This window comes from Papaver somniferum, chromosome 2 (genome assembly GCF_003573695.1).
Source record: "Papaver somniferum cultivar HN1 chromosome 2, ASM357369v1, whole genome shotgun sequence".
Classification (NCBI taxonomy): domain Eukaryota; kingdom Viridiplantae; phylum Streptophyta; class Magnoliopsida; order Ranunculales; family Papaveraceae; genus Papaver; species Papaver somniferum.
The window spans coordinates 163,246,879-163,256,438 of record NC_039359.1 but is presented as its reverse complement, the minus strand read 5'-3'; positions in this window follow the sequence as shown (position 1 = coordinate 163,256,438).

The following is a 9,560-nucleotide window of genomic DNA, read 5'->3' as shown; positions in this document are numbered from 1 at the left end:
GTCGGATGAAGTTCCACTGGTTCCTTGAGTAATTCTTCATCTTCGTAAGATGATTGCCGTAGAGTCTGGAGCTCAACTACACTTAAATATCCTAGTCCGAGACTTAGCTATAAGTAGACTAGAAATCAAAACATATGGTTTTGACAACTAAATGTGACAAACAAGCTTGAGATAGCAACGCTTGCGAGTTCGACCGAGCAATGCTCTAACACTTGATGAGTCTGGAAAGAAGTCTTGTAAGTATCTAGGGGGTACACTCTAATTTGGTGATAACCAGCCCTCAGATCAATCTTAGAAAATACCTTGGAACCAAATAACTCATCTAACAGTTCCTCTATTATTGGAATAGGATACTTTTCCTTGACTGTAGCTTCATTCAACCTTCTATAATCCACACAGAATCTCCAGCTGCCATCTTTCTTCTTTACTAGGAGAATTGGTGAAGAGAAGGGGCTTTGGTTGGGTTGAATTACTCCTGATTTCAACATTTCTTGCACAAGTTTCTCTACTATCTCCTTTTGTATATATGTAATCTTGTATGGCCTTTGATTGAGAGGTGTAATGAGTGGTTTCAAGGGTATGTGATGGTCATGAGTTCTAGAAGGAGGTAATGATTTAGTTTCTTGAAAGATAGAATCATACTTTTGCAATACGGGTTTAATGGGTTCTGGTATTTCAGTTTGCTTTTCACAAGCAGTAATGGCAAAAAGGCTTCCAAGCAAACCATGTTTGTTCTTCTTAAGCCATTTATGTAAGTCACTTCCTGTCATCATAGAAATTTGAGGTGAGGGAGTGTTACCTTGCAATTTAATGCTCTCTCCATCCTTGTTGAAGGTCACAGTTAGCTTCTTGAAGTCAAATGACATTTGGCTCATATTCTTCATCCAATCCACACCTAGCACCATATCAAAGCCACCCAAATTCAAAAGCCCCATGTCCCGGAACTCATGTCCTTGCATTTTCCATGTGAATGAAGAGCACTTAGCATCACTGATCATTTTGGTACTATTTGCAACAACTACCAATAAGGGACTGGTAGGATTTATTTGAACTCCACATATTTCAGCGGCTCCAGGGTCCAAGAAACTGTGAGTGCTACCACTATCTATCAAGATAGTTAAGGACTATTTTCTGTTAATGCCCTCAATCCTGATGGTGTTCTGTGACACATTTCCAGCCAAGGCATGCACTGATATTTCTACCTCTTCTTCAGTACCAGGTGACATGGGAGAATCACAAGGAGATTCTTATCCAGATTGAGTTGTGTCTTCTTCATCAGCAGTCAACATATATATTCGTTGCTTTATGCATTTGTGTCCTACTTGAAAAACCTCATCACAGTTGTAACATAGCCTTTTCTCCCTTCTTTTCCTCATTTCAGCATAAGATAATCTTTTAATGGGAGGTGTGGATGTTGTGGTAGGTTGTTGGAAATTCTTGGTGAAGTTTATAGGACTTGTAACTGGAGATGAAGTGTTTCTTTGAGGGTAATGGTTAGGAACATAGATTGGGGAAGGTTTATAAGAGTTCCTTGATTTTTTAGTTGCATTTTCAATGAGTGCCTCCTGCATTCTAGCTAGATAGACTGTGTTTGCCAATTTTTTGGGTGAAAACATTTGTACAGGTAGTCTCAGTTCTTCCTTAAGGCCACTGATAAAGCTAGAAGTGAAGTACCCTTATGTAAGGTGGGGATATTTAGCTAAAATTAAGGCCTTCAATTCTTCAAAAACTTCTTGATAATCAAGAACTGACCCCAACTGTTGAAGCTTATTAAACTCCCCTACAACATCATCATTCCCTAACTCTTGGAAACGAAGACATATGTCTCGAAGAAAATCTTCCCACAACACAACATGTTTACCAATCTGATAATCTTGAAACCATACATCTGCTTTTTCTTCTAAATACATAGAAGCCATATTCACCATTTGGGAGTCTGTCATATTATGCATAATAAAGAATTTTCTACACTTACGTATCCATGATCGAGGATTTGTACCATCAAATTTTGGGAACTCAACCTTGGGTTTAGGTTGTTGAAATTGATTATGGTCTTTAGCTCTAAACAAAAATCGAGGTTGGTTTAAATTATTTTCACCTGAGGGAGAAAGAATGTGGTTGACGGATGGTGATGGACCCAAGATGCCGCCATCTCCGTTGATGGGAATGTCTCTGTTGTCTTGATTTCTACCTGAAAGCTCAATGTAACGATCTATCTGAGAATCAATAGTTTTACTAATGGCGGTCATGAGCTATGGAGTTGGTTTTGCAAGCTTATCCATCTTCTTAGTGTAATCTGCTTGTGTTGTAGTAAACTCATCAATTTTTCGGGTTAGTTCTTCAACAGCTGTTTTGTTAGCCATGATAGGTCCAAGGATAGATGCTTCTGAAAAGGCGAGGGTACCCAAATATACCTCAAGCTAAAACTTTTCTTACCTATAAGTCCTTTATCCGAAAGTGATTGTCTATGGACTGAGTCGAGACAACACAACTAATCGGTTCACACTTCGTGTGATCGTCTATGGATAGTAGATCGAGACAATACAACAACGAAGTATGTTTACTTGATATAAAGGTTCGGACTTTACCAAACACAATAGGATTTCTTATCAAGTAAATAGGAATTAATGTTTGTGTAATTTACTTTAATTATAATAAAACAATTATAATGCGGAAAATAAAAGTAAATTACACAGCAAGATTTTGTTAACGAGGAAACCGCAAATGCAGAAAAACCCCGGGACCTAGTCCAGAATTGAATACTCTCAGGATTAAGCCGCTACATAAAATTACACTTAACTTCGTATAGTTGAGACCAAGTAACTAACCCTATAGTTCACCTAGTTCCGTCTGTATTCCCACGCCTCCGACTTATGAATAAGTCACATACTTGGAACAATCCCTTTGGTTCGTATTCCAAACAGTAAAGGAACAAGAAATCTGTTTGGTATCAACTCTATTCAACCAAGTGATATGAGTCGGATAAAGGCTCTTCCGTTTATCTTAACATAAACTCCTTCGTCGGGTCTAGATCTATCTTATGTTCAATCACCCAAAGGTAATCGATTAAGATTAAGCCAACAACACCTTTAATCCGAAGAACCGTGTTGATGCTGATCTACTCAATTAATCAATCCAATCTACCACAAGGATAAACCGATTATTAATTGGATCCTCTTTTACCCAAACAAGTATTGTCCACACCAAATATTATAAGACCCAAGTCATATCTTTAATATCTTCTTTGTCTTCAAATATTCTTAAATCTTCAATAAAAACCTGCATACAATCACTTGAATCTCTTATGATCAATCACGCACAGAACGAAGTCTGTTAACAATGGATTATCACAAGATCGTCTTTAGAACTAACAACAGTCTAAAGATCCCTGTCGAAACTCTGAACTAGTTTGAGTGAATCTTATATCAGAAGAGAAGATTCTCAAGAATAAACAAACTAGGTGCAATCAGATTTCAACCACCGTTGGTCAATCAAATCAATCGAAAACAAAGATAAACCGCAATTATCTAGTTTCCCACAAACGGGTCGCGTTAGAGCTTCTCAATCCCAAAGAAGACTTTAAAACGAGCGGCCGTAAGAGATTTCAGCTAATTAGATTACTCTCCTCTTCGATAGGCGGCTACACCAGTAACAAAGACAAAAGACGAAGTCTGGTGTTACGGAGGATTAGTTTGCTAGAAAGGCAAACTTCGTGTATTTATAGACAAGGAAGTTTGGACACCAAGGAATTTCCAAAAACGAAAATATTCTCAAGATATTCATTAAAGTACAAATTCGGTTTCCATAATTCCTGGAAGTGCTCTGTCCAAAATAACAATTGAAATCTCTCGGAAAATCTAATCAGTAAATGCACATTACTAATTCTGTAATTTCCCTACAAAGTGAAATTAATAATCTTAATTAAAAGATTCTTAACTTACTTATGTTTCGATCCTGGGATTCCTTCCCTTAGATGTTAATGAATATCTTTGAACAATTATAGAAATAAACATTCACAACACGTGTTCAAAGTTTGTCGACGTCTTTACTTTGTAAGTTCTCTTTCACACTTACAACCTTGAAACCGATTTGCCACACTTCCAAACAAGTTTAGAATTGGTTCATCTGACTTTCAAGAATTATGTGATTGATCAAACCAACATTCAATCACAATTATGGGTTTACGGTTCTACCAAAACAAGTTTCGGTTCTACCTCAATGTGAGTACTACGCATAGTCACTCTAACTTCCCAAAGATTCGGTTGACTAGGTAATAGGATCGGTTCCCCACATATATATGGTATCTAAATTATATATGTTGCACATGTTCATTGAATCGGTTCCCCTTTATGCTATAAACCTTGTTGCACCCCATACAAGGATCGGTTCCCCTTGATGTACTGCACCCCTTACAAGGATCGGTTACCTTTCCCTTACTACGATTGGTTCCCTTTGCCTTACAAAGATCGGTTCCCTTTCCCTTACAAAGATCGGTTCCCTTTCCCTTACTAGGATCGGTTCCCTTTCCCCAAGGTAGACATAATCCGATCATACCACAGGTGATTACTTAAGATTGGTTTTACTAATAAAAGTTATACCAATACAAAAGTCAGGACTTTGTGAATAGTTCTACCAAGAACACAACAAGTGGTGAGCGGTTATACTCTATCACACATATTGGTTGTTCATAAGATATGAAATGAATAACAAAACCAATAACTCCTGACAATTTTCTTTTCGGTTTACAAATAAGTTTAGGAACTTACTTCCTTTGAACACATGTAAACATTGTTCCCTGGGATGAAATCCTCACCTCATACCCATACATAATCACAATAGCATTTAAATGATTATGACAATGTCTTATCTACAAAGCTTGTTGGTTAAGCAGTAAACCTCGTATTGTATTCCTTAATACTATGTCTATCTAGAGTTCATACATTCTTCGCAGTTATGTTTTCAATGTGCACGACTTGAAAGATACGTAAGGGAATGAAACGTTTCAAGTTAAATATCACTAACCTCAAGTGGAAGGATGATTGTTGTCATTGTAGATTGCTTCTTCACATCTTCAAGACTTCGCAATACTTGTAATGTCTCATATCCTAATGCTTTCAAGCTAACCTATACGAACATAATCAAGCGACTCTTAACATGAGTTTTGATTCACTAAAATATGACAACCAAACTTGACATACCAATGCTTGGTGGGTTCAACCGAGCAATGCTCTAACAGCTTCTGATACCAATTTTTAATGATCTGCACTACAAAGGGTCGAGAATTTGGGATATGAGGTCAGAGTTAAGAAGACAAGAGAAGAAGATAATAAGGAAGGAGGATATGTAGAAGATGTGAGCTAGAGTAAGAGAGATAAAGTAATTTTATTAATAATTGGTTGTAGTATCCAATGACAGACCGGATACAAATACAAGGCTAATGGTCTTGTCTTACATAAGAAATGATAAAGGCACACAAACAAATATAAGGGCACCCGACAGTACTAGTAAGGTCTATAACATCAAGCGACTCTTTAAATGAGTTTTGGTTCACTAAAATATGACAACCAAACTTGACATATCAACGCTTGGTGGGTTCAACCGAGTTATGCTCTAACACAGAAGATTATAGGCCAATAGCCTTATGCAATACAATTTATAAGATCATTTCAAAAATTATTTCTCTAAGATTAAAGAAACACATTGCTAATATCATTTATCTAATGCAATCTGCTTATGTCCCAGGCAGACTTATCTCAGAAAATATTTGCATGGTTCAAGAATTAGTAAAAGCAATGAAGCATAAATGAGGGAGAACAGGTCATCTAGCTTTGAAAATGGATATGTCAAAGGCCTTTGACATATTAGAATTGAGTTTTCTCATGGATGTTCTAAAGAAGTTTGGTTTTTGTGACAAATTCTGTCATCTTATTTTTCAATGTATAAGTACAACACAGATTGAGATTATAAGTAATTGCTCTCCATCAGCTTCTTTTAAACCAACAAGGGGAATAATACAAGGAGATCCATTATCTCCTTACCTCTTTATCCTAGCTATGGAGTATTTCTCTAGGAATCTTAATCATCTGGAGTTGAAGAAACAATTAACATGAATGAAGGTCTCAAGATCAGCACCAAAGATCAACCACTTATTGTTTGCAGATGACTGTTTGCTATTCTACAAATCAAACCAAGTTAAAAAAAATAGTTTACTTAGAGTAATATAAGATTTCAGTAAGTTCTCAGGTCAACTTATCAACTTTCATAAGTCGGTTGTTTATTTCAGCAAGAATACAAGTCCTTCAACTTCTCAAATTATCAGTGGACTTCTCCAGGTTAGGCAACTTGATATTGCTAATGAAAAATACTTAGGCTTACCTTTCTTTGTTGGAAGGAACAAGAAAATTCAATTTTCTTGTCTTGTTCAAAAGATGAAAGATAGACTCTCAAAATAGTCTGGTATTAATATGTCTGAAGCAGGGAGATCTGTGATGATTAGGAATGTAACAAACTCTATTCCATTGCACCGTATGAGCAGTTTCAAAATTCCTGATGCTACTATATCCAAAATGAACTCAGTCCAACAACAATTCTGGAGAAACAAGAAGAATAACAAAGGCAAACACTTCATAGCATGGAGACAAGTCAATAAATCTAAAGAAGAATGAGGTCTGGGTTTTAGAGACCTTGAGATTTTCAACAGAGCATTGCTAGCTAAATCTGCCTGGAAGCTTAGCACAGATGAATCTTCCATTTGTGTCAGGTCTCTTAAGGAAAAATATTTTCCTAGTGACCATGTTCAATGCAAGTGAATACCCTAAATCTACCTGGTCCTGGAGAAGCATCAGTTCAGAGATTCAGTTTGTTAAAAATTATAGCATTTGTTCAGTTGGTGATGAAAAAAATTCTAATTTGGAAGCATAGATAGATGGAGGGTCTTCATAATCCCCCCACTCCTAAATCTAGTGCTCCACATTATCAGGACTTTACTTTTGTTGTTCAACTTTATGATACAAACACGGGTGGATGGAATATCAGTTTACTTTCCACTTTATTTGATCCAGCCATTGTTTCTCATATCCTCAAGATATCTATTCATCATAACTGGGAAGACAGACTTGTTTGGTCCCTTGAGAAGAATGGTTGTTTCTCAGTAAAATCATGTTATAGGAAAATGATGGAGGAAAAACATGGTAGAAATTATGTTGGTGCATTCACTCATATCAAACTTCTTTAGTATCTCCTCTGTGTACTTCCTTTGGCATATAAAAATACCTTCAGATTTTTGCACTACTTTTATACCAAGAAAGTACCTCATCTTCCCCAAGTCAGTCATGTCAAATTCTTGCATTATTGAGTTCTTAAACTCAACAAACATATTTTTATCATTTCCAGTAAAGATAAGACCATCAACATAAAGACAAATAACTAAAATTTTACCTGCCTCTCCTACTTTGATGAACAAAGTGTGTTCATAGGGACACTTCAGAAAACTTTCCTTAGAAAGGTAGGATTCTATGCGACTACACCAAGATCGTGGAGCTTGTTTTAGTCCATATAAAGCCTTTTTTAATCGGTATACCTTTTCTTCTTGATCTTTCATCTTACAGCCAGGAGGTTGTTCGGCAAAAACTTCTTCACTGAGATCTTCATGAAGAAAAGAAGACTTAAAATCAAGCTGGTATAGAGCCCATTGTTTTTGTGCTGCAAGAGAAACCACCATCTGAACTGTCTCCAACCGCGCTGCTGGTGCAAAAACTTCAGTATAGTCCATGTCGCGTTCTTGAGTGTATCCTTTTGCTACTAAACGGGCTTTGAACTTTTATACTTCACCAAGTTCATTAAGTTTAGTTTTATAAACCCATTTCACTCCCACTTTTTTTGCTCTAGCATGTAAGTTAGTTATCTCCCAAGTACTATTCATCTCAATGGCTTCAATTTCAGCATCCATAGCTGTCCTCCACTTCATACTTTTCACAACATCTTCAAAATAGATTGGATCTACTGTGGAAGCAAGCATTTCTAGTATTGGTGTATCTTCTTTTTCGTCTTCTTCTAAGAACCCCCTCTCCACTTACATAGTTTTTCATCCACACAGGTTGGCGTCGTTCTCTTCCTTGACGAACTGGTGATGAAAAATCTTCACTTGAGTTATTTTTAGTGTTGTCAGCAACATGTGGATCAATCTCTTCAACTGCCTCACGTCCATCATCTTCAACAACTGGTTCTTATTCATTTTCACCCCATTCTAAGTTGACAAGAATAGATTTCTCGTGAGTTTTATCCCACTCCCAGCTACTATTTTCTTCAAACAACACGTCTCTACTTATTAGTATATTTTGATAAATAGGTTCATATAAACCACATGCTTTTGATTCTTCACTAACTCCAAGAAGTCCACACTTTACGCTTTATCATCCAACTTGGTACACTTGATGTCGGGAACATGAGCATATAAGATACAACCAAAGACTCTAAAATGATTAACATATGGTTTAACTCCGCTCCAAGCTTCTTCTGGGGTTTTGTTCTTCACGGCAAGTTTTGGACTCCCATTCTGCACATAGATTTCCCAGTTCACAGCTTCTGGCCAAAATGTTTTGGGAATATTCTTATCCACAAGTAAACTTCGAACCATATTCATAATAGTGCGATTTTCCTCTCCGCGACGCCGTATTGCTGTGGAGTATATGGAGCAGTCAATTGCCTTTGTATCCCATTTTCACTATAGAAATCAAGGCTTCATACTTTTGCACAAGAAAATATATCCAAGTCTTTCGACTAAATTCATCGATGGAAGTGATAATATACCTCTTGACACTATTAGAAATAGGACTAAGAGGCCCGCATATGTCAGTGTGTACGAGTTGAAGAACTTGGGTATATCTCCTTGAGGTTTCTCTTGGAAATGGAAGTCTATGTTGCTTGCCAAGTGAGCATACTTCACATACTTTCGTCATTGCTCCGAGTTGTGGTAATCCTTTTACCATGCCCTTCTGTTGAAGAGTTTTCAGTCCTTTGCAGTTGAGATGTCTATATCGACGATGTCATAGCTGAGTCGAATCTTCGGTAAGAGAGAAACACATTTGCTCATTTGATTTGATCTTTGCAAACAACTTGAACATCCTATTTGGAGACATTACAATCTCTGAGATTAAACCTCTTTGATCATGAAATATTTTGCATTTTCCACGTTGTATGACAATTTTTAAACCCTTATCAGCTAGTTATCCAGGGCTTGATAAATTGTTTGTCAAGTCAGGAACATAAAATACTCTTGTAATAATTTGTGTTATCTCATTCACCATCATTACAACATTATCTTTTCCCATCACATTAATCCTTGAGTTATCGCTAGATTCCCTGTCTCTCTGAAACTCATATCAAGAGTTGAGAACTTCTCTTTCTTTCCACACATTTGATTGCTACAGCCTGAGTCAAGATACCACATACAAAACTCTTCTTTGCTTGTTTTTCCTTCGTCAATATAAGACATCAAAAGCATTTCATTCTATGTTTCAACATAATTAGCCTTCTCTTCTTCAACTTGATTAGGACACTCG